At 49.3% G+C, this 24,713-nt stretch overlaps 14 non-coding genes and 1 pseudogene across 14 annotated transcripts; all 15 read left to right on the top strand.

The window, feature by feature from the left end:
• The first annotated feature begins 429 nt into the window (after positions 1-429).
• LOC126323308 (5S ribosomal RNA) lies at positions 430-548 on the top strand. The gene has a single exon (XR_007559449.1). It is a non-coding gene; the product is annotated as a 5S ribosomal RNA (ribosomal RNA).
• Positions 549-1,694: 1,146 nt separating this feature from the next.
• LOC126323342 (5S ribosomal RNA) lies at positions 1,695-1,812 on the top strand (annotated as a pseudogene).
• A 7,381-nt stretch (positions 1,813-9,193) lies between these two features.
• Positions 9,194-9,312, top strand: LOC126323307 (5S ribosomal RNA). The gene has a single exon (XR_007559448.1). It is a non-coding gene; the product is annotated as a 5S ribosomal RNA (ribosomal RNA).
• A 1,146-nt stretch (positions 9,313-10,458) lies between these two features.
• Positions 10,459-10,577, top strand: LOC126323306 (5S ribosomal RNA). Its single transcript, XR_007559447.1, has one exon. It is a non-coding gene; the product is annotated as a 5S ribosomal RNA (ribosomal RNA).
• Positions 10,578-11,723: 1,146 nt separating this feature from the next.
• Positions 11,724-11,842, top strand: LOC126323326 (5S ribosomal RNA). The gene has a single exon (XR_007559467.1). It is a non-coding gene; the product is annotated as a 5S ribosomal RNA (ribosomal RNA).
• Positions 11,843-12,988: 1,146 nt separating this feature from the next.
• On the top strand, positions 12,989-13,107 carry LOC126323305 (5S ribosomal RNA). The gene has a single exon (XR_007559446.1). It is a non-coding gene; the product is annotated as a 5S ribosomal RNA (ribosomal RNA).
• Positions 13,108-14,253: 1,146 nt separating this feature from the next.
• On the top strand, positions 14,254-14,372 carry LOC126323304 (5S ribosomal RNA). Its single transcript, XR_007559445.1, has one exon. It is a non-coding gene; the product is annotated as a 5S ribosomal RNA (ribosomal RNA).
• Positions 14,373-15,518: 1,146 nt separating this feature from the next.
• On the top strand, positions 15,519-15,637 carry LOC126323303 (5S ribosomal RNA). Its single transcript, XR_007559444.1, has one exon. It is a non-coding gene; the product is annotated as a 5S ribosomal RNA (ribosomal RNA).
• Positions 15,638-16,783: 1,146 nt separating this feature from the next.
• On the top strand, positions 16,784-16,902 carry LOC126323335 (5S ribosomal RNA). Its single transcript, XR_007559476.1, has one exon. It is a non-coding gene; the product is annotated as a 5S ribosomal RNA (ribosomal RNA).
• Positions 16,903-18,048: 1,146 nt separating this feature from the next.
• LOC126323302 (5S ribosomal RNA) lies at positions 18,049-18,167 on the top strand. Its single transcript, XR_007559443.1, has one exon. It is a non-coding gene; the product is annotated as a 5S ribosomal RNA (ribosomal RNA).
• Positions 18,168-19,313: 1,146 nt separating this feature from the next.
• On the top strand, positions 19,314-19,432 carry LOC126323301 (5S ribosomal RNA). The gene has a single exon (XR_007559442.1). It is a non-coding gene; the product is annotated as a 5S ribosomal RNA (ribosomal RNA).
• A 1,146-nt stretch (positions 19,433-20,578) lies between these two features.
• On the top strand, positions 20,579-20,697 carry LOC126323299 (5S ribosomal RNA). Its single transcript, XR_007559440.1, has one exon. It is a non-coding gene; the product is annotated as a 5S ribosomal RNA (ribosomal RNA).
• Positions 20,698-21,843: 1,146 nt separating this feature from the next.
• Positions 21,844-21,962, top strand: LOC126323298 (5S ribosomal RNA). Its single transcript, XR_007559439.1, has one exon. It is a non-coding gene; the product is annotated as a 5S ribosomal RNA (ribosomal RNA).
• Positions 21,963-23,108: 1,146 nt separating this feature from the next.
• On the top strand, positions 23,109-23,227 carry LOC126323297 (5S ribosomal RNA). Its single transcript, XR_007559438.1, has one exon. It is a non-coding gene; the product is annotated as a 5S ribosomal RNA (ribosomal RNA).
• Positions 23,228-24,373: 1,146 nt separating this feature from the next.
• On the top strand, positions 24,374-24,492 carry LOC126323296 (5S ribosomal RNA). Its single transcript, XR_007559437.1, has one exon. It is a non-coding gene; the product is annotated as a 5S ribosomal RNA (ribosomal RNA).
• The last annotated feature ends 221 nt before the right edge of the window (positions 24,493-24,713 follow it).

Genomic DNA, 24,713 nt, shown 5'->3' with positions numbered 1-24,713 from the left:
ACATAGATGCTTCCATACTGATTTTAAACTATCGTAAGATACGATATTAAGGAGCTCAATTTGAAAAGAGTGCGCCAAGGAAGACTTCCAAAGAGTCTCTGGAAATAACAAAACAGTGTGAAGTGACAGAAATGTTGTGAAATACGTCAGGGCATATTGTTTTGTAGCAGTGCACAACGGCAAATTTGTAAACAAAAATTTACCTTTCGTCGCTACAAGAGATGGATACTTTGTCGAACAAACGAATGACAGGCGGTGCAACGAGCAGCTGTGTTGTGCGTCTGACCCACGTGGCGGCGCGCCGCACAGCGCGTCGCCTTCGAGGTGGAAGGACGTGCTTTGCGTCAAATGTGCCACCGAAAACGGAGATTGCGTGTGTTGGGAGGAGAGGCGAAGCCTTCTTCTGCCGTGCGGCTACTGTATAAGGACGCCAACGGCCATACCATGTTGAATACACCGGTTCTCGTCCGATCACCGAAGTTAAGCAACATCGGGCCCGGTTAGTACTTGGATGGGTGACCGCCTGGGAACACCGGGTGCTGTTGGCTCCCTCTCTTCTTTTAAATTTTATGTCACTACACCTGCCAGTCCTCTTTTCATACAAACTCTCAGGTGCGACAAAGATGCTTCCACAAGCATTTTAAACCACTGTATTAAACGTAAGATGTGAAATTACAGCAATGAACTCAGTTTGAACAAGAATGCGCGGAGGAAGAGTGCTAGGAACTCGTTGAAAATAACGAAACACTGCGAATCGACGGATGTGCTCTTAAAATGCGTCAGAGCCTACTGTTTTGTAGGAGCGCTAAATTCCAATTTTGTAGCAGTGCACAACGGCAAACTTGTAAACAAAAATTTACCTTTCGTCGCTACAAGAGATGGATACTTTGCCGAACAGCCTGTGTCTTGTGTGCATGTTTTCGCACCTTTCCACGGCACGGCGCAGCACAGAGCGGCTCTGGTAGCTCCGAACGGCCGCACACGGCGCCTCGGACACGTCGGTTCGGCCCGCGCCCATCTCGCAGATGCTTCTCGTACTTGTGCTGTCATATGGACCACGACCCGAGCGGCAGCGAGCGGCAGTCGAGCAAAGTCGGGACAAGTCGGGACGGAAGGGGACAGCCGAGAATGCACCGTGCGAATTACGCAAATATCTGGAAGCGCGACGCGTGTCAGGCAGGTGAGACCGCTTCCCTCTGTCTTCATTTCTTGCTTTCTTGTCACTACCCCTGCCAGCCCTTTTTTCATGCTACCTTTCTCATGTGACATAGATGCTTCCATACTGATTTTAAACTATCGTAAGATACGATATTAAGGAGCTCAATTTGAAAAGAGTGCGCCAAGGAAGACTTCCAAAGAGTCTCTGGAAATAACAAAACAGTGTGAAGTGACAGAAATGTTGTGAAATACGTCAGGGCATATTGTTTTGTAGCAGTGCACAACGGCAAATTTGTAAACAAAAATTTACCTTTCGTCGCTACAAGAGATGGATACTTTGTCGAACAAACGAATGACAGGCGGTGCAACGAGCAGCTGTGTTGTGCGTCTGACCCACGTGGCGGCGCGCCGCACAGCGCGTCGCCTTCGAGGTGGAAGGACGTGCTTTGCGTCAAATGTGCCACCGAAAACGGAGATTGCGTGTGTTGGGAGGAGAGGCGAAGCCTTCTTCTGCCGTGCGGCTACTGTATAAGGACGCCAACGGCCATACCATGTTGAATACACCGGTTCTCGTCCGATCACCGAAGTTAAGCAACATCGGGCCCGGTTAGTACTTGGCTGTCTGCCCGCCTGGCAACACCTCGGTGCCGAGCGAGCAGTACTTCCTTGTGCGACTTGGCCGGCGGCGCCTCGCGTGTCGTCTGTCTCCTGCCTCGCGGCTACATTTCATCAAGTCCGTAAGTTATGGCTATGTTGTATGATAATAGTGAAGAACGACAAAATAATGTGCAATGCGAATTCGATAGTTCCGTCGGAAAACCGTCAGCTTTCGAAATTCACCGTTGGATACTTGAGGAATTGTGTTTGTCGACCGATGACGTTCTCGGAGTTCAATTTGATACTTTTATCAATTCCGTGTTTTTGAAGTTGAAAACTCCCGAATTGTGTGATACCGTGGTAAATGTTAATGATGGTATCCGTAAATTTCGACATCTAGACGGTCGCATTAGTAACGTGACTATTTCTCATGGTGGGTTTGGCCTTCGAAATGTTCGTGTGTTCAACTTGCCTTTTGAAATCCGGAATGACACAATATCTCGTCATTTGCGGCCGTACGGGACCGTGCTATCTGTTTTTAAAGAGAAGTGGTCTTCCGCCTATGTTTTTCAGGTCGAAAACGGCGTGAGGAGTGTAAAGATGATAGTACGACAACATATTCCGTCCTTCTTGTTAGTTAACGGTCATCGTGCTTTTATAACCTATAGTGGTCAACCTCAGACGTGTTCCTTTTGCGGTGCTGTTGGTCATTACCGACAAAACTGTCCTAAACGCAGGCAGCCTGTTCAGTTGCCACGTGAGGACGTTTTAAGTGGGCCTAGCTTTGCTTCTGTTGCTGCAACGAGTTTAGGTTCCGCCCCCCCCGCACGTGTGCAACTCGCGGCCGCCCCCCCTGTATCGGCCGCCGCTGACGTTATGGACACGTCTGTTCCTGATAGTGACTCTGTTTCTGTTTCTGAACCTCCTGTTGAGCCTTCTTTGCTCGCGGCTGCGACAACTGAATCTGTTTTTGAAAAACCGGTAGTGGACGAAGTCTCACCGCAATCCGTGCCGATGTCGGCAGAAATTGTTCCGCATACTGTCCCGGTTACGGAACCCGACATATCGGCGGTTGCTCCTACTACCGTCCCCGACAGTCTTTCTGGTGCCAGTGCTGTTGTAGAACGTGAAGCTTTTACTGCACCGAAACCGCGTAGGGACCGGAATGTCGCTCGAGCTTCTGGCACCCCACGTTTACGTAGTGCCAGTAGCTCTGCTTCGTTTAATACGCGTGGTTTTTCGGACAAAAATCGGAGTCCGTCTCCGGTGGCGCGTTCTCCTGCCCCCCCTCAGGTTCGGTCGGTCGGGCAACCGACCTCCCGACAACCGGCCACGCGCGACGGCGTAGACCTCGGCCACCGCCCGTCTCAGGGGGGAGGCAGCAGGCGCCACGCGAAAAAGCAGACCTCTTCCCGCACTCAGCCGGAGGGTGATGTTGTTGCTGCAACGCAGAAACGTGACATCGCGGTGCAACATTTGAAAACCTTCCTGAGCCAACCGACTTCTGATGCCGATTCCGGCATGGCGGTGGATCCGCCTTTGTCTGTGACACCTTCCCCCTTTCCAACCAAAAGAAAGGCCGAAGATTCGCACCTTCGTCGTGCCCCCCCTTCCACCCACGATTTGGTGCCGCCTTTATCTTCGGATGTCGAGATGCCCGCCGTGGAGCATTCCGTCACAGAAGGTGCCGTCACAGTTTCTGGGACTCCACCGCTCCCGCCCCCCCTTCCTAGTCAGTCACAGGATTGGTCGGCGGATGTGGAGGCCGGTGGTAACCATTAGTGTGACTCATTGTATGTCCTCCCCCTCCTAGCAATTTTGTATGGTTTATCTTGTTTTAAGCAAATTTCATGTTTTTCTTTTATTTTCTTGTTTTTTAACTGTGTTATTACGTGTATATGGTTAACGACTGTAGCCAGTGGAACATCTTAACAGTTAATCTTAATAAGTTGCGAAATCCGCAGAAGGCTATGATTTTAAAAAATTTCTTGTATGATAATAACTGCCACGTCGCTTTTTTACAGGAGGTGACTTGTGAAGCGCTTTTGTTTTTGCATGATTTTACTGATTTTACTGTGATTGATAATATTGCCCCTGATAACGATACGGGCACTGCAATTTTAGTGCGTTCTGGCTTACCAATATCTAACGTTGACATTTTACCGAACGGTCGCGCTGTTGCTTGTACCATTTTTGGAATTGTGTTTGTAAATGTGTACGCTCCGTCAGGAAATGTTAAACCGGCCAGGGCTGAATTTTATGGTAGAGATTTGTGTCAGCTTCTATCCAGGAATGTCGATACTTTAATCGTTGGGGGTGATTTTAATTGTGTTTTAGACGACAGCGATCAAGAGCCGCGTCCAAACAAATGTCACGAGCTGGGTACTTTAGTCACTAGTTTTCAGCTGCTCGACACGTGGCGTGTTTTACACCCGGATTTCACCTACTTCACCTATTTTTACGGTACCGGGCGTAGCCGCCTCGATCGGATTTATGTGTCTAGGCAGCTGTCTGCCCGTATTTGTAGTGCTGACGTGACTCCTGTCGTATTTTCTGACCACTCCAGTTACTCCTGTCGTCTTTTATTGCCTCGTTTGTGTGTTCCTCGCCGTACCAATTTGTGGAAGTTCAATTGCAGTTTACTCAATGACGACCATTTTGTGACTTGTTTTAACCGTATATGGCAACGGTTGTTGCGGACTCGAGGCGGTCATAGTAGCACCATTGAGTGGTGGGTTGCGATAGTTAAACCGGCGATTAGGAAATTTTTAATTGATTACAGCCGTGAGGCGGCACGCTGGCGTCGGGCAACGGCTCGCTTCCGCCAGGCTTGTTTACGGGACTTAGCGTTGCGGGTGACGTCACAGCCCGAGTTGTTGCCTACTCTGAAGCAATTTCAAGCAAAGCTTTTACTTGACATGCGTGCCGTTAGTGATGGGGTGACCGTCCGAAGTCAGCCTGCGGGACTTGTTACTGGGGAACCTCTGTCCATTTACCATTTACACAGGGAACGCAAACGCCGTGAACGTTTGAAGATTAATGTTTGGCGGCTGCGAAACGGCGATCGCACTTCTGTACAGTCGGAAATTGAAACAGATATTTTTGAACATTTCGCTTCACTTTTCCGTGCTGTTGATGTGGATTCCGACGCGTTGCGAGATTTTTTGCAGACTGTACCCCATGTTTTAACTCGCCCGGACAGGAATCATTTAACTGACGCCTTTACGTCTGATGAAGTTCTCGATGCCGTTCGGCGGAGTCCCAACGGGAAGTCTCCAGGTCCAGATGGGATTCCTGCGGAATTTTATTTGAAATTTTTTCATCTTTTTAGTGAGATTTTAGTAGATTTGGTAAATGATATTCGAAATGGTGTGACTGTACCAGTTGCCTTTGTGGAGGGGGTTGTGACGCTCGTTCCCAAATCCAATGCTGTGCCAAATATCGACGCTGTCCGTCCGATTACTTTATTAAATGTTGACTACAAGATCGTCACGCGCTGCGTCGCTCAGCGACTTAAAAACATTTTGCCGGCGGTACTTAGTCCTCAGCAAACGTGTGCGGTGCGCGATCGGAATATCTTTGACGCTATCCTTGCTTACAGGGACTGCATTGGTTATGTAAAAAGTGCTCGGCTTCGGACTGCGGCGATTTTATTAGTTGATTTTAAGAATGCCTTTGACCGTATTAGTCATTTTTATTTGCGTCAGGTATTGGTACGCATGGGGTTTGGTTATAAATTTACCAACTTAGTGACGCAACTGTTGCAAAATGCTACGTCACGCATCTGTGTTAATGGTCGTCTTACTCCTGCTTTTCGTGTAGGTCGCTCCGTGCGGCAAGGGTGTCCGCTTTCCATGGCGCTTTTTGCCATTGCGCTGGATCCCCTCCTCCGCTATATCGGTCAGGAATGTCGCGGCATTCAGATGGGGACTACCAGATTGGTTTGTAAAGCATACGCTGATGACCTTGGCGTATTTATTGAGCATTTAGACGATGTTGACAGGTTGCAAGTCGTTCTGCACAACTTTGAACAAGCTACGGGGGCGATTGTCAATACACAGAAAACTGTTCTTTTACCGCTCACCGCCCGCGCACGTACCCTTCGTAGGGACTGGTTCTGTGTACAGCAGCAGCATAAAGTTCTTGGAGTCCTTTTATCCTCGAATCCACAGCAGATGGAAGCATTAAATTGGCGGCCTACGCTGCATCGGATTCGTGCTGTTGTCAAGATCCATGCGGTCCGAAATTTGGCCCTTCGGGAAAAGGTGCATTTAATAAATAATAACTTCTTGGCAAGGGCGTGGTACCTTGCGCAGGTTCTCCCGGTACCCAAGCAATTGGGGCGCGCCATCACACAGGCGATTTACTGGTTTTTATGGAGGGGGGAGATTTTTAAGGTGTCACATGCTGTCTGTACCTTGGGCCTGTCCGACGGCGGTTTGGGACTTGTCGATTTTTCAGCCAAATGTGCGGCTCTCCTTTGGAAGAGAATTACCGCTGTTATGCAGAAGGCACCTTGCAGTCCCACCGCGGTTGTTTTTAATCGTTATCGTCCTCATTCTGAAGTGGCACCTGTTTCTGTGTCGCACATCCCGTTTTATCTTTCTTATGTGCGCCGCTACTATTTCGATAATAGTTACCTGACACTTCGTGACATCTCCGCCCACACGGTTAGCGCTGTCTGCGATGCTATACGCGGACCTCCTATTCGTTGCAAGTGGGAGTATCGATTGCCACGCTGCAACTGGGTGGCAGTGTGGCAAAACCTCGCCAACAAAGTCCTCCCGGCTTCCGTACACGCTGCATGGTACAAGGTGGTGCATCGCACCATCCCCACCAACTCCAAACTTCATTCCATCAACCTTATCCCATCTGGAGTGTGTGACGTGTGTACTGTCGACGATACTCTTGAACACCGCTTTGCGTGTGACCGCTTCCGCCGTGTTTGGGACGTCGCCAGGGATATGATTCGTCTGATTCAGCGGGTGGACGCTCGAACCGTTACTGTGGATGATGTATTAATTCCGCAGTGTGTCGTCTACCCCACCACCAAGCGAAATGCCACGGTGTGGATCTTTGGCCATACAGTTTTTGCTATTTTCTCTTTAAAGTTGTGTACCGATTTGGACTTCCTTACCTTTTTATGGACCCAACATTCTCAGATTCAGACATCGCCACATTATCGGCAAAATTTTGCAAATTTTTTGCAGGTCGCACTGGCGCATGCTTTTGCGCGTATGTCGGTACCTGCGTAACATGGATGTTATTGTCTCGTATTTTCAAATTGCCCTTGAGCGACACAATATGAATAAATGCGACTTTCTCTATGTTTTCTGGAACGAAAATTGCCGAAACTTGACTATCGAACGACATCAGAAGTCTTTTCAGTTTTTTCTGAACGTTATTGCCAAACTTCTTGTTTGGCATGAGTGTCGGTATTATTAGTTTCTTTTTTCTTTTTTTTCCCCGTATGTGGCGTGACGAGATTCTTTACTGATGTTTCAGTTCTAGTTTCTAGTGGTGACTGTTTGCGTTATTTTTTCTTTTTTCTTTTTTCATTTCTTTTACTGTCGAGCGCTCCCACTTCTCGTCACGTGTCTGCGCTCGGCACTTTTGGAACCTTTCGTCGGTGTGGGATTTCACACCGGGATTACCGGCGCTTTAAAATAGCGTTTTGTTTCATGTTGTTTTTACTATACCTAGGCTGTTGCGATTTCTCTTTTTTTCATACATGAAATATTGTTTTGTTTTACGGTCGATATGAGTGATGACGGGTGTGGGGGCGACACTGTGGCCAGGCCTCAGACTAATTGACCCCTGCCCTCATTGCCGCCGCCTGCCAGCCACGCTCGATGCCCGACCGACAATGACTTTCCTTTTCCGGTGGATGCGTCGTCCTCGTTGCGTACAAATGTTTTGTGTTCCCTTTGGACAGTCGTCATCATCGATTGTTACGGTGTGGATCCACCTTATCTTTCCGTTTCCTCTTTCAGTTTTTGGCGTATAAATGGGAGGCATTTATCACATTTCGTTTTCACGTGTTGCAGGCCTATTTAATTTATGAAAAAAAAAGTGCTGTTGGCTCCCTCTCTTCCTTTAAATTTTATGTCACTACACCTGCAAAAAAAAAAAAAAAAAAAAAAAAAAAAGGTGCTGTTGGCTCCCTCTCATTTTTTCCTTTTTACCTCGCTACACCGGCCAGCCCTCTTTTCATACTAACTCTCAGGTGTGACAAAGATGCTTCCTCGAGCATTTTAAAATTTAAAAAAAAAAAAAAAAGGTGCTGTTGGCTCCCTCTCTTCTTTTAAATTTTATGTCACTACACCTGCCAGTCCTCTTTTCATACAAACTCTCAGGTGCGACAAAGATGCTTCCACAAGCATTTTAAACCACTGTATTAAACGTAAGATGTGAAATTACAGCAATGAACTCAGTTTGAACAAGAATGCGCGGAGGAAGAGTGCTAGGAACTCGTTGAAAATAACGAAACACTGCGAATCGACGGATGTGCTCTTAAAATGCGTCAGAGCCTACTGTTTTGTAGGAGCGCTAAATTCCAATTTTGTAGCAGTGCACAACGGCAAACTTGTAAACAAAAATTTACCTTTCGTCGCTACAAGAGATGGATACTTTGCCGAACAGCCTGTGTCTTGTGTGCATGTTTTCGCACCTTTCCACGGCACGGCGCAGCACAGAGCGGCTCTGGTAGCTCCGAACGGCCGCACACGGCGCCTCGGACACGTCGGTTCGGCCCGCGCCCATCTCGCAGATGCTTCTCGTACTTGTGCTGTCATATGGACCACGACCCGAGCGGCAGCGAGCGGCAGTCGAGCAAAGTCGGGACAAGTCGGGACGGAAGGGGACAGCCGAGAATGCACCGTGCGAATTACGCAAATATCTGGAAGCGCGACGCGTGTCAGGCAGGTGAGACCGCTTCCCTCTGTCTTCATTTCTTGCTTTCTTGTCACTACCCCTGCCAGCCCTTTTTTCATGCTACCTTTCTCATGTGACATAGATGCTTCCATACTGATTTTAAACTATCGTAAGATACGATATTAAGGAGCTCAATTTGAAAAGAGTGCGCCAAGGAAGACTTCCAAAGAGTCTCTGGAAATAACAAAACAGTGTGAAGTGACAGAAATGTTGTGAAATACGTCAGGGCATATTGTTTTGTAGCAGTGCACAACGGCAAATTTGTAAACAAAAATTTACCTTTCGTCGCTACAAGAGATGGATACTTTGTCGAACAAACGAATGACAGGCGGTGCAACGAGCAGCTGCGTTGTGCGTCTGACCCACGTGGCGGCGCGCCGCACAGCGCGTCGCCTTCGAGGTGGAAGGACGTGCTTTGCGTCAAATGTGCCACCGAAAACGGAGATTGCGTGTGTTGGGAGGAGAGGCGAAGCCTTCTTCTGCCGTGCGGCTACTGTATAAGGACGCCAACGGCCATACCATGTTGAATACACCGGTTCTCGTCCGATCACCGAAGTTAAGCAACATCGGGCCCGGTTAGTACTTGGATGGGTGACCGCCTGGGAACACCGGGTGCTGTTGGCTCCCTCTCTTCTTTTAAATTTTATGTCACTACACCTGCCAGTCCTCTTTTCATACAAACTCTCAGGTGCGACAAAGATGCTTCCACAAGCATTTTAAACCACTGTATTAAACGTAAGATGTGAAATTACAGCAATGAACTCAGTTTGAACAAGAATGCGCGGAGGAAGAGTGCTAGGAACTCGTTGAAAATAACGAAACACTGCGAATCGACGGATGTGCTCTTAAAATGCGTCAGAGCCTACTGTTTTGTAGGAGCGCTAAATTCCAATTTTGTAGCAGTGCACAACGGCAAACTTGTAAACAAAAATTTACCTTTCGTCGCTACAAGAGATGGATACTTTGCCGAACAGCCTGTGTCTTGTGTGCATGTTTTCGCACCTTTCCACGGCACGGCGCAGCACAGAGCGGCTCTGGTAGCTCCGAACGGCCGCACACGGCGCCTCGGACACGTCGGTTCGGCCCGCGCCCATCTCGCAGATGCTTCTCGTACTTGTGCTGTCATATGGACCACGACCCGAGCGGCAGCGAGCGGCAGTCGAGCAAAGTCGGGACAAGTCGGGACGGAAGGGGACAGCCGAGAATGCACCGTGCGAATTACGCAAATATCTGGAAGCGCGACGCGTGTCAGGCAGGTGAGACCGCTTCCCTCTGTCTTCATTTCTTGCTTTCTTGTCACTACCCCTGCCAGCCCTTTTTTCATGCTACCTTTCTCATGTGACATAGATGCTTCCATACTGATTTTAAACTATCGTAAGATACGATATTAAGGAGCTCAATTTGAAAAGAGTGCGCCAAGGAAGACTTCCAAAGAGTCTCTGGAAATAACAAAACAGTGTGAAGTGACAGAAATGTTGTGAAATACGTCAGGGCATATTGTTTTGTAGCAGTGCACAACGGCAAATTTGTAAACAAAAATTTACCTTTCGTCGCTACAAGAGATGGATACTTTGTCGAACAAACGAATGACAGGCGGTGCAACGAGCAGCTGTGTTGTGCGTCTGACCCACGTGGCGGCGCGCCGCACAGCGCGTCGCCTTCGAGGTGGAAGGACGTGCTTTGCGTCAAATGTGCCACCGAAAACGGAGATTGCGTGTGTTGGGAGGAGAGGCGAAGCCTTCTTCTGCCGTGCGGCTACTGTATAAGGACGCCAACGGCCATACCATGTTGAATACACCGGTTCTCGTCCGATCACCGAAGTTAAGCAACATCGGGCCCGGTTAGTACTTGGATGGGTGACCGCCTGGGAACACCGGGTGCTGTTGGCTCCCTCTCTTCTTTTAAATTTTATGTCACTACACCTGCCAGTCCTCTTTTCATACAAACTCTCAGGTGCGACAAAGATGCTTCCACAAGCATTTTAAACCACTGTATTAAACGTAAGATGTGAAATTACAGCAATGAACTCAGTTTGAACAAGAATGCGCGGAGGAAGAGTGCTAGGAACTCGTTGAAAATAACGAAACACTGCGAATCGACGGATGTGCTCTTAAAATGCGTCAGAGCCTACTGTTTTGTAGGAGCGCTAAATTCCAATTTTGTAGCAGTGCACAACGGCAAACTTGTAAACAAAAATTTACCTTTCGTCGCTACAAGAGATGGATACTTTGCCGAACAGCCTGTGTCTTGTGTGCATGTTTTCGCACCTTTCCACGGCACGGCGCAGCACAGAGCGGCTCTGGTAGCTCCGAACGGCCGCACACGGCGCCTCGGACACGTCGGTTCGGCCCGCGCCCATCTCGCAGATGCTTCTCGTACTTGTGCTGTCATATGGACCACGACCCGAGCGGCAGCGAGCGGCAGTCGAGCAAAGTCGGGACAAGTCGGGACGGAAGGGGACAGCCGAGAATGCACCGTGCGAATTACGCAAATATCTGGAAGCGCGACGCGTGTCAGGCAGGTGAGACCGCTTCCCTCTGTCTTCATTTCTTGCTTTCTTGTCACTACCCCTGCCAGCCCTTTTTTCATGCTACCTTTCTCATGTGACATAGATGCTTCCATACTGATTTTAAACTATCGTAAGATACGATATTAAGGAGCTCAATTTGAAAAGAGTGCGCCAAGGAAGACTTCCAAAGAGTCTCTGGAAATAACAAAACAGTGTGAAGTGACAGAAATGTTGTGAAATACGTCAGGGCATATTGTTTTGTAGCAGTGCACAACGGCAAATTTGTAAACAAAAATTTACCTTTCGTCGCTACAAGAGATGGATACTTTGTCGAACAAACGAATGACAGGCGGTGCAACGAGGAGCTGTGTTGTGCGTCTGACCCACGTGGCGGCGCGCCGCACAGCGCGTCGCCTTCGAGGTGGAAGGACGTGCTTTGCGTCAAATGTGCCACCGAAAACGGAGATTGCGTGTGTTGGGAGGAGAGGCGAAGCCTGCTTCTGCCGTGCGGCTACTGTATAAGGACGCCAACGGCCATACCATGTTGAATACACCGGTTCTCGTCCGATCACCGAAGTTAAGCAACATCGGGCCCGGTTAGTACTTGGATGGGTGACCGCCTGGGAACAGCAGGTGCTGTTGGCTCCCTCTCTTCTTTTAAATTTTATGTCACTACACCTGCCAGTCCTCTTTTCATACAAACTCTCAGGTGCGACAAAGATGCTTCCACAAGCATTTTAAACCACTGTATTAAACGTAAGATGTGAAATTACAGCAATGAACTCAGTTTGAACAAGAATGCGCGGAGGAAGAGTGCTAGGAACTCGTTGAAAATAACGAAACACTGCGAATCGACGGATGTGCTCTTAAAATGCGTCAGAGCCTACTGTTTTGTAGGAGCGCTAAATTCCAATTTTGTAGCAGTGCACAACGGCAAATTTGTAAACAAAAATTTACCTTTCGTCGCTACAAGAGATGGATACTTTGCCGAACAGCCTGTGTCTTGTGTGCATGTTTTCGCACCTTTCCACGGCACGGCGCAGCACAGAGCGGCTCTGGTAGCTCCGAACGGCCGCACACGGCGCCTCGGACACGTCGGTTCGGCCCGCGCCCATCTCGCAGATGCTTCTCGTACTTGTGCTGTCATATGGACCACGACCCGAGCGGCAGCGAGCGGCAGTCGAGCAAAGTCGGGACAAGTCGGGACGGAAGGGGACAGCCGAGAATGCACCGTGCGAATTACGCAAATATCTGGAAGCGCGACGCGTGTCAGGCAGGTGAGACCGCTTCCCTCTGTCTTCATTTCTTGCTTTCTTGTCACTACCCCTGCCAGCCCTTTTTTCATGCTACCTTTCTCATGTGACATAGATGCTTCCATACTGATTTTAAACTATCGTAAGATACGATATTAAGGAGCTCAATTTGAAAAGAGTGCGCCAAGGAAGACTTCCAAAGAGTCTCTGGAAATAACAAAACAGTGTGAAGTGACAGAAATGTTGTGAAATACGTCAGGGCATATTGTTTTGTAGCAGTGCACAACGGCAAATTTGTAAACAAAAATTTACCTTTCGTCGCTACAAGAGATGGATACTTTGTCGAACAAACGAATGACAGGCGGTGCAACGAGCAGCTGTGTTGTGCGTCTGACCCACGTGGCGGCGCGCCGCACAGCGCGTCGCCTTCGAGGTGGAAGGACGTGCTTTGCGTCAAATGTGCCACCGAAAACGGAGATTGCGTGTGTTGGGAGGAGAGGCGAAGCCTTCTTCTGCCGTGCGGCTACTGTATAAGGACGCCAACGGCCATACCATGTTGAATACACCGGTTCTCGTCCGATCACCGAAGTTAAGCAACATCGGGCCCGGTTAGTACTTGGATGGGTGACCGCCTGGGAACACCGGGTGCTGTTGGCTCCCTCTCTTCTTTTAAATTTTATGTCACTACACCTGCCAGTCCTCTTTTCATACAAACTCTCAGGTGCGACAAAGATGCTTCCACAAGCATTTTAAACCACTGTATTAAACGTAAGATGTGAAATTACAGCAATGAACTCAGTTTGAACAAGAATGCGCGGAGGAAGAGTGCTAGGAACTCGTTGAAAATAACGAAACACTGCGAATCGACGGATGTGCTCTTAAAATGCGTCAGAGCCTACTGTTTTGTAGGAGCGCTAAATTCCAATTTTGTAGCAGTGCACAACGGCAAACTTGTAAACAAAAATTTACCTTTCGTCGCTACAAGAGATGGATACTTTGCCGAACAGCCTGTGTCTTGTGTGCATGTTTTCGCACCTTTCCACGGCACGGCGCAGCACAGAGCGGCTCTGGTAGCTCCGAACGGCCGCACACGGCGCCTCGGACACGTCGGTTCGGCCCGCGCCCATCTCGCAGATGCTTCTCGTACTTGTGCTGTCATATGGACCACGACCCGAGCGGCAGCGAGCGGCAGTCGAGCAAAGTCGGGACAAGTCGGGACGGAAGGGGACAGCCGAGAATGCACCGTGCGAATTACGCAAATATCTGGAAGCGCGACGCGTGTCAGGCAGGTGAGACCGCTTCCCTCTGTCTTCATTTCTTGCTTTCTTGTCACTACCCCTGCCAGCCCTTTTTTCATGCTACCTTTCTCATGTGACATAGATGCTTCCATACTGATTTTAAACTATCGTAAGATACGATATTAAGGAGCTCAATTTGAAAAGAGTGCGCCAAGGAAGACTTCCAAAGAGTCTCTGGAAATAACAAAACAGTGTGAAGTGACAGAAATGTTGTGAAATACGTCAGGGCATATTGTTTTGTAGCAGTGCACAACGGCAAATTTGTAAACAAAAATTTACCTTTCGTCGCTACAAGAGATGGATACTTTGTCGAACAAACGAATGACAGGCGGTGCAACGAGCAGCTGTGTTGTGCGTCTGACCCACGTGGCGGCGCGCCGCACAGCGCGTCGCCTTCGAGGTGGAAGGACGTGCTTTGCGTCAAATGTGCCACCGAAAACGGAGATTGCGTGTGTTGGGAGGAGAGGCGAAGCCTTCTTCTGCCGTGCGGCTACTGTATAAGGACGCCAACGGCCATACCATGTTGAATACACCGGTTCTCGTCCGATCACCGAAGTTAAGCAACATCGGGCCCGGTTAGTACTTGGATGGGTGACCGCCTGGGAACACCGGGTGCTGTTGGCTCCCTCTCTTCTTTTAAATTTTATGTCACTACACCTGCCAGTCCTCTTTTCATACAAACTCTCAGGTGCGACAAAGATGCTTCCACAAGCATTTTAAACCACTGTATTAAACGTAAGATGTGAAATTACAGCAATGAACTCAGTTTGAACAAGAATGCGCGGAGGAAGAGTGCTAGGAACTCGTTGAAAATAACGAAACACTGCGAATCGACGGATGTGCTCTTAAAATGCGTCAGAGCCTACTGTTTTGTAGGAGCGCTAAATTCCAATTTTGTAGCAGTGCACAACGGCAAACTTGTAAACAAAAATTTACCTTTCGTCGCTACAAGAGATGGATACTTTGCCGAACAGCCTGTGTCTTGTGTGCATGTTTTCGCACCTTTCCACGGCACGGCGCAGCACAGAGCGGCTCTGGTAGCTCCGAACGGCCGCACACGGCGCCTCGGACACGTCGGTTCGGCCCGCGCCCATCTCGCAGATGCTTCTCGTACTTGTGCTGTCATATGGACCACGACCCGAGCGGCAGCGAGCGGCAGTCGAGCAAAGTCGGGACAAGTCGGGACGGAAGGGGACAGCCGAGAATGCACCGTGCGAATTACGCAAATATCTGGAAGCGCGACGCGTGTCAGGCAGGTGAGACCGCTTCCCTCTGTCTTCATTTCTTGCTTTCTTGTCACTACCCCTGCCAGCCCTTTTTTCATGCTACCTTTCTCATGTGACATAGATGCTTCCATACTGATTTTAAACTATCGTAAGATACGATATTAAGGAGCTCAATTTGAAAAGAGTGCGCCAAGGAAGACTTCCAAAGAGTCTCTGGAAATAACAAAACAGTGTGAAGTGACAGAAATGTTGTGAAATACGTCAGGGCATATTGTTTTGTAGCAGTGCACAACGGCAAATTTGTAAACAAAAATTTACCTTTCGTCGCTACAAGAGATGGATACTTTGTCGAACAAACGAATGACAGGCGGTGCAACGAGCAGCTGTGTTGTGCGTCTGACCCACGTGGCGGCGCGCCGCACAGCGCGTCGCCTTCGAGGTGGAAGGACGTGCTTTGCGTCAAATGTGCCACCGAAAACGGAGATTGCGTGTGTTGGGAGGAGAGGCGAAGCCTGCTTCTGCCGTGCGGCTACTGTATAAGGACGCCAACGGCCATACCATGTTGAATACACCGGTTCTCGTCCGATCACCGAAGTTAAGCAACATCGGGCCCGGTTAGTACTTGGATGGGTGACCGCCTGGGAACACCGGGTGCTGTTGGCTCCCTCTCTTCTTTTAAATTTTATGTCACTACACCTGCCAGTCCTCTTTTCATACAAACTCTCAGGTGCGACAACGATGCTTCCACAAGCATTTTAAACCACTGTATTAAACGTAAGATGTGAAATTACAGCAATGAACTCAGTTTGAACAAGAATGCGCGGAGGAAGAGTGCTAGGAACTCGTTGAAAATAACGAAACACTGCGAATCGACGGATGTGCTCTTAAAATGCGTCAGAGCCTACTGTTTTGTAGGAGCGCTAAATTCCAATTTTGTAGCAGTGCACAACGGCAAATTTGTAAACAAAAATTTACCTTTCGTCGCTACAAGAGATGGATACTTTGCCGAACAGCCTGTGTCTTGTGTGCATGTTTTCGCACCTTTCCACGGCACGGCGCAGCACAGAGCGGCTCTGGTAGCTCCGAACGGCCGCACACGGCGCCTCGGACACGTCGGTTCGGCCCGCGCCCATCTCGCAGATGCTTCTCGTACTTGTGCTGTCATATGGACCACGACCCGAGCGGCAGCGAGCGGCAGTCGAGCAAAGTCGGGACAAGTCGGGACGGAAGGGGACAGCCGAGAATGCACCGTGCGAATTACGCAAATATCTGGAAGCGCGACGCGTGTCAGGCAGGTGAGACCGCTTCCCTCTGTCTTCATTTCTTGCTTTCTTGTCACTACCCCTGCCAGCCCTTTTTTCATGCTACCTTTCTCATGTGACATAGATGCTTCCATACTGATTTTAAACTATCGTAAGATACGATATTAAGGAGCTCAATTTGAAAAGAGTGCGCCAAGGAAGACTTCCAAAGAGTCTCTGGAAATAACAAAACAGTGTGAAGTGACAGAAATGTTGTGAAATACGTCAGGGCATATTGTTTTGTAGCAGTGCACAACGGCAAATTTGTAAACAAAAATTTACCTTTCGTCGCTACAAGAGATGGATACTTTGTCGAACAAACGAATGACAGGCGGTGCAACGAGCAGCTGTGTTGTGCGTCTGACCCACGTGGCGGCGCGCCGCACAGCGCGTCGCCTTCGAGGTGGAAGGACGTGCTTTGCGTCAAATGTGCCACCGAAAACGGAGATTGCGTGTGTTGGGAGGAGAGGCGAAGCCTTCTTCTGCCGTGCGGCTACTGTATAAGGACGCCAACGGCCATACCATGTTGAATACACCGGTTCTCGTCCGATCACCGAAATTAAGCAACATCGGGCCCGGTTAGTACTTGGATGGGTGACCGCCTGGGAACACCGGGTGCTGTTGGCTCCCTCTCTTCTTTTAAATTTTATGTCACTACACCTGCCAGTCCTCTTTTCATACAAACTCTCAGGTGCGACAAAGATGCTTCCACAAGCATTTTAAACCACTGTATTAAACGTAAGATGTGAAATTACAGCAATGAACTCAGTTTGAACAAGAATGCGCGGAGGAAGAGTGCTAGGAACTCGTTGAAAATAACGAAACACTGCGAATCGACGGATGTGCTCTTAAAATGCGTCAGAGCCTACTGTTTTGTAGGAGCGCTAAATTCCAATTTTGTAGCAGTGCACAACGGCAAATTTGTAAACAAAAATTTACCTTTCGTCGCTACAAGAGATGGATACTTTGCCGAACAGCCTGTGTCTTGTGTGCATGTTTTCGCACCTTTCCACGGCACGGCGCAGCACAGAGCGGCTCTGGTAGCTCCGAACGGCCGCACACGGCGCCTCGGACACGTCGGTTCGGCCCGCGCCCATCTCGCAGATGCTTCTCGTACTTGTGCTGTCATATGGACCACGACCCGAGCGGCAGCGAGCGGCAGTCGAGCAAAGTCGGGACAAGTCGGGACGGAAGGGGACAGCCGAGAATGCACCGTGCGAATTACGCAAATATCTGGAAGCGCGACGCGTGTCAGGCAGGTGAGACCGCTTCCCTCTGTCTTCATTTCTTGCTTTCTTGTCACTACCCCTGCCAGCCCTTTTTTCATGCTACCTTTCTCATGTGACATAGATGCTTCCATACTGATTTTAAACTATCGTAAGATACGATATTAAGGAGCTCAATTTGAAAAGAGTGCGCCAAGGAAGACTTCCAAAGAGTCTCTGGAAATAACAAAACAGTGTGAAGTGACAGAAATGTTGTGAAATACGTCAGGGCATATTGTTTTGTAGCAGTGCACAACGGCAAATTTGTAAACAAAAATTTACCTTTCGTCGCTACAAGAGATGGATACTTTGTCGAACAAACGAATGACAGGCGGTGCAACGAGCAGCTGTGTTGTGCGTCTGACCCACGTGGCGGCGCGCCGCACAGCGCGTCGCCTTCGAGGTGGAAGGACGTGCTTTGCGTCAAATGTGCCACCGAAAACGGAGATTGCGTGTGTTGGGAGGAGAGGCGAAGCCTTCTTCTGCCGTGCGGCTACTGTATAAGGACGCCAACGGCCATACCATGTTGAATACACCGGTTCTCGTCCGATCACCGAAGTTAAGCAACATCGGGCCCGGTTAGTACTTGGATGGGTGACCGCCTGGGAACACCGGGTGCTGTTGGCTCCCTCTCTTCTTTTAAATTTTATGTCACTACACCTGCCAGTCCTCTTTTCATACAAACTCTCAGGTGCGACAAAGATGCTTCCACAAGCATTTTAAACCACTGTATTAAACGTAAGATGTGAAATTACAGCAATGAACTCAGTTTGAACAAGAATGCGCGGAGGAAGAGTGCTAGGAACTCGTTGAAAATAACGAAACACTGCGAATCGACGGATGTGCTCTTAAAATGCGTCAGAGCCTACTGTTTTGTAGGAGCGCTAAATTCCAATTTTGTAGCAGTGCACAACGGCAAACTTGTAAACAAAAATTTACCTTTCGTCGCTACAAGAGATGGATACTTTGCCGAACAGCCTGTGTCTTGTGTGCATGTTTTCGCACCTTTCCACGGCACGGCGCAGCACAGAGCGGCTCTGGTAGCTCCGAACGGCCGCACACGGCGCCTCGGACACGTCGGTTCGGCCCGCGCCCATCTCGCAGATGCTTCTCGTACTTGTGCTGTCATATGGACCACGACCCGAGCGGCAGCGAGCGGCAGTCGAGCAAAGTCGGGACAAGTCGGGACGGAAGGGGACAGCCGAGAATGCACCGTGCGAATTACGCAAATATCTGGAAGCGCGACGCGTGTCAGGCAGGTGAGACCGCTTCCCTCTGTCTTCATTTCTTGCTTTCTTGTCACTACCCCTGCCAGCCCTTTTTTCATGCTACCTTTCTCATGTGACATAGATGCTTCCATACTGATTTTAAACTATCGTAAGATACGATATTAAGGAGCTCAATTTGAAAAGAGTGCGCCAAGGAAGACTTCCAAAGAGTCTCTGGAAATAACAAAACAGTGTGAAGTGACAGAAATGTTGTGAAATACGTCAGGGCATATTGTTTTGTAGCAGTGCACAACGGCAAATTTGTAAACAAAAATTTACCTTTCGTCGCTACAAGAGATGGATACTTTGTCGAACAAACGAATGACAGGCGGTGCAACGAGCAGCTGTGTTGTGCGTCTGACCCACGTGGCGGCGCGCCGCACAGCGCGTCGCCTTCGAGGTGGAAGGACGTGCTTTGCGTCAAATGTGCCACCGAAAACGGAGATTGCGTGTGTTGGGAGGAGAGGCGAAGCCTTCTTCTGCCGTGCGGCTACTGTATAAGGACGCCAACGGCCATACCATGTTGAATACACCGGTTCTCGTCCGATCACCGAAGTTAAGCAACATCGGGCCCGGTTAGTACTTGGATGGGTGACCGCCTGGGAACACCGGGTGCTGTTGGCTCCCTCTCTTCTTTTAAATTTTATGTCACTACACCTGCCAGTCCTCTTTTCATACAAACTCTCAGGTGCGACAAAGATGCTTCCACAAGCATTTTAAACCACTGTATTAAACGTAAGATGTGAAATTACAGCAATGAACTCAGTTTGAACAAGAATGCGCGGAGGAAGAGTGCTAGGAACTCGTTGAAAATAACGAAACACTGCGAATCGACGGATGTGCTCTTAAAATGCGTCAGAGCCTACTGTTTTGTAGGAGCGCTAAATTCCAATTTTGTAGCAGTGCACAACGGCAAATTTGTAAACAAAAATTTACCTTTCGTCGCTACAAGAGATGGATACTTTGCCGAACAGCCTGTGTCTTGTGTGCATGTTTTCGCACCTTTCCACGGCACGGCGCAGCACAGAGCGGCTCTGGTAGCTCCGAACGGCCGCACACGGCGCCTCGGACACGTCGGTTCGGCCCGCGCCCATCTCGCAGATGCTTCTCGTACTTGTGCTGTCATATGGACCACGACCCGAGCGGCAGCGAGCGGCAGTCGAGCAAAGTCGGGACAAGTCGGGACGGAAGGGGACAGCCGAGAATGCACCGTGCGAATTACGCAAATATCTGGAAGCGCGACGCGTGTCAGGCAGGTGAGACCGCTTCCCTCTGTCTTCATTTCTTGCTTTCTTGTCACTACCCCTGCCAGCCCTTTTTTCATGCTACCTTTCTCATGTGACATAGATGCTTCCATACTGATTTTAAACTATCGTAAGATACGATATTAAGGAGCTCAATTTGAAAAGAGTGCGCCAAGGAAGACTTCCAAAGAGTCTCTGGAAATAACAAAACAGTGTGAAGTGACAGAAATGTTGTGAAATACGTCAGGGCATATTGTTTTGTAGCAGTGCACAACGGCAAATTTGTAAACAAAAATTTACCTTTCGTCGCTACAAGAGATGGATACTTTGTCGAACAAACGAATGACAGGCGGTGCAACGAGCAGCTGTGTTGTGCGTCTGACCCACGTGGCGGCGCGCCGCACAGCGCGTCGCCTTCGAGGTGGAAGGACGTGCTTTGCGTCAAATGTGCCACCGAAAACGGAGATTGCGTGTGTTGGGAGGAGAGGCGAAGCCTTCTTCTGCCGTGCGGCTACTGTATAAGGACGCCAACGGCCATACCATGTTGAATACACCGGTTCTCGTCCGATCACCGAAGTTAAGCAACATCGGGCCCGGTTAGTACTTGGATGGGTGACCGCCTGGGAACACCGGGTGCTGTTGGCTCCCTCTCTTCTTTTAAATTTTATGTCACTACACCTGCCAGTCCTCTTTTCATACAAACTCTCAGGTGCGACAAAGATGCTTCCACAAGCATTTTAAACCACTGTATTAAACGTAAGATGTGAAATTACAGCAATGAACTCAGTTTGAACAAGAATGCGCGGAGGAAGAGTGCTAGGAACTCGTTGAAAATAACGAAACACTGCGAATCGACGGATGTGCTCTTAAAATGCGTCAGAGCCTACTGTTTTGTAGGAGCGCTAAATTCCAATTTTGTAGCAGTGCACAACGGCTAACTTGTAAACAAAAATTTACCTTTCGTCGCTACAAGAGATGGATACTTTGCCGAACAGCCTGTGTCTTGTGTGCATGTTTTCGCACCTTTCCACGGCACGGCGCAGCACAGAGCGGCTCTGGTAGCTCCGAACGGCCGCACACGGCGCCTCGGACACGTCGGTTCGGCCCGCGCCCATCTCGCAGATGCTTCTCGTACTTGTGCTGTCATATGGACCACGACCCGAGCGGCAGCGAGCGGCAGTCGAGCAAAGTCGGGACAAGTCGGGACGGAAGGGGACAGCCGAGAATGCACCGTGCGAATTACGCAAATATCTGGAAGCGCGACGCGTGTCAGGCAGGTGAGACCGCTTCCCTCTGTCTTCATTTCTTGCTTTCTTGTCACTACCCCTGCCAGCCCTTTTTTCATGCTACCTTTCTCATGTGACATAGATGCTTCCATACTGATTTTAAACTATCGTAAGATACGATATTAAGGAGCTCAATTTGAAAAGAGTGCGCCAAGGAAGACTTCCAAAGAGTCTCTGGAAATAACAAAACAGTGTGAAGTGACAGAAATGTTGTGAAATACGTCAGGGCATATTGTTTTGTAGCAGTGCACAACGGCAAATTTGTAAACAAAAATTTACCTTTCGTCGCTACAAGAGATGGATACTTTGTCGAACAAACGAATGACAGGCGGTGCAACGAGCAGCTGTGTTGTGCGTCTGACCCACGTGGCGGCGCGCCGCACAGCGCGTCGCCTTCGAGGTGGAAGGACGTGCTTTGCGTCAAATGTGCCACCGAAAACGGAGATTGCGTGTGTTGGGAGGAGAGGCGAAGCCTTCTTCTGCCGTGCGGCTACTGTATAAGGACGCCAACGGCCATACCATGTTGAATACACCGGTTCTCGTCCGATCACCGAAGTTAAGCAACATCGGGCCCGGTTAGTACTTGGATGGGTGACCGCCTGGGAACACCGGGTGCTGTTGGCTCCCTCTCTTCTTTTAAATTTTATGTCACTACACCTGCCAGTCCTCTTTTCATACAAACTCTCAGGTGCGACAAAGATGCTTCCACAAGCATTTTAAACCACTGTATTAAACGTAAGATGTGAAATTACAGCAATGAACTCAGTTTGAACAAGAATGCGCGGAGGAAGAGTGCTAGGAACTCGTTGAAAATAACGAAACACTGCGAATCGACGGATGTGCTCTTAAAATGCGTCAGAGCCTACTGTTTTGTAGGAGCGCTAAATTCCAATTTTGTAGCAGTGCACAACGGCAAACTTGTAAACAAAAATTTACCTTTCGTCGCTACAAGAGATGGATACTTTGCCGAACAGCCTGTGTCTTGTGTGCATGTTTTCGCACCTTTCCACGGCACGGCGCAGCACAGAGCGGCTCTGGTAGCTCCGAACGGCCGCACACGGCGCCTCGGACACGTCGGTTCGGCCCGCGCCCATCTCGCAGATGCTTCTCGTACTTGTGCTGTCATATGGACCACGACCCGAGCGGCAGCGAGCGGCAGTCGAGCAAAGTCGGGACAAGTCGGGACGGAAGGGGACAGCCGAGAATGCACCGTGCGAATTACGCAAATATCTGGAAGCGCGACGCGTGTCAGGCAGGTGAGACCGCTTCCCTCTGTCTTCATTTCTTGCTTTCTTGTCACTACCCCTGCCAGCCCTTTTTTCATGCTACCTTTCTCATGTGACATAGATGCTTCCATACTGATTTTAAACTATCGTAAGATACGATATTAAGGAGCTCAATTTGAAAAGAGTGCGCCAAGGAAGACTTCCAAAGAGTCTCTGGAAATAACAAAACAGTGTGAAGTGACAGAAATGTTGTGAAATACGTCAGGGCATATTGTTTTGTAGCAGTGCACAACGGCAAATTTGTAAACAAAAATTTACCTTTCGTCGCTACAAGAGATGGATACTTTGTCGAACAAACGAATGACAGGCGGTGCAACGAGCAGCTGTGTTGTGCGTCTGACCCACGTGGCGGCGCGCCGCACAGCGCGTCGCCTTCGAGGTGGAAGGACGTGCTTTGCGTCAAATGTGCCACCGAAAACGGAGATTGCGTGTGTTGGGAGGAGAGGCGAAGCCTTCTTCTGCCGTGCGGCTACTGTATAAGGACGCCAACGGCCATACCATGTTGAATACACCGGTTCTCGTCCGATCACCGAAGTTAAGCAACATCGGGCCCGGTTAGTACTTGGATGGGTGACCGCCTGGGAACACCGGGTGCTGTTGGCTCCCTCTCTTCTTTTAAATTTTATGTCACTACACCTGCCAGTCCTCTTTTCATACAAACTCTCAGGTGCGACAAAGATGCTTCCACAAGCATTTTAAACCACTGTATTAAACGTAAGATGTGAAATTACAGCAATGAACTCAGTTTGAACAAGAATGCGCGGAGGAAGAGTGCTAGGAACTCGTTGAAAATAACGAAACACTGCGAATCGACGGATGTGCTCTTAAAATGCGTCAGAGCCTACTGTTTTGTAGGAGCGCTAAATTCCAATTTTGTAGCAGTGCACAACGGCAAACTTGTAAACAAAAATTTACCTTTCGTCGCTACAAGAGATGGATACTTTGCCGAACAGCCTGTGTCTTGTGTGCATGTTTTCGCACCTTTCCACGGCACGGCGCAGCACAGAGCGGCTCTGGTAGCTCCGAACGGCCGCACACGGCGCCTCGGACACGTCGGTTCGGCCCGCGCCCATCTCGCAGATGCTTCTCGTACTTGTGCTGTCATATGGACCACGACCCGAGCGGCAGCGAGCGGCAGTCGAGCAAAGTCGGGACAAGTCGGGACGGAAGGGGACAGCCGAGAATGCACCGTGCGAATTACGCAAATATCTGGAAGCGCGACGCGTGTCAGGCAGGTGAGACCGCTTCCCTCTGTCTTCATTTCTTGCTTTCTTGTCACTACCCCTGCCAGCCCTTTTTTCATGCTACCTTTCTCATGTGACATAGATGCTTCCATACTGATTTTAAACTATCGTAAGATACGATATTAAGGAGCTCAATTTGAAAAGAGTGCGCCAAGGAAGACTTCCAAAGAGTCTCTGGAAATAACAAAACAGTGTGAAGTGACAGAAATGTTGTGAAATACGTCAGGGCATATTGTTTTGTAGCAGTGCACAACGGCAAATTTGTAAACAAAAATTTACCTTTCGTCGCTACAAGAGATGGATACTTTGTCGAACAAACGAATGACAGGCGGTGCAACGAGCAGCTGTGTTGTGCGTCTGACCCACGTGGCGGCGCGCCGCACAGCGCGTCGCCTTCGAGGTGGAAGGACGTGCTTTGCGTCAAATGTGCCACCGAAAACGGAGATTGCGTGTGTTGGGAGGAGAGGCGAAGCCTTCTTCTGCCGTGCGGCTACTGTATAAGGACGCCAACGGCCATACCATGTTGAATACACCGGTTCTCGTCCGATCACCGAAGTTAAGCAACATCGGGCCCGGTTAGTACTTGGATGGGTGACCGCCTGGGAACACCGGGTGCTGTTGGCTCCCTCTCTTCTTTTAAATTTTATGTCACTACACCTGCCAGTCCTCTTTTCATACAAACTCTCAGGTGCGACAAAGATGCTTCCACAAGCATTTTAAACCACTGTATTAAACGTAAGATGTGAAATTACAGCAATGAACTCAGTTTGAATAAGAATGCGCGGAGGAAGAGTGCTAGGAACTCGTTGAAAATAACGAAACACTGCGAATCGACGGATGTGCTC

Source organism: Schistocerca gregaria, unplaced genomic scaffold (genome assembly GCF_023897955.1).
Source record: "Schistocerca gregaria isolate iqSchGreg1 unplaced genomic scaffold, iqSchGreg1.2 ptg000856l, whole genome shotgun sequence".
Lineage (NCBI taxonomy): Eukaryota > Metazoa > Arthropoda > Insecta > Orthoptera > Acrididae > Schistocerca > Schistocerca gregaria.
The sequence above is the reverse complement of the archived record's forward strand: the minus strand, read 5'-3'. Positions and strand labels throughout refer to the sequence as shown.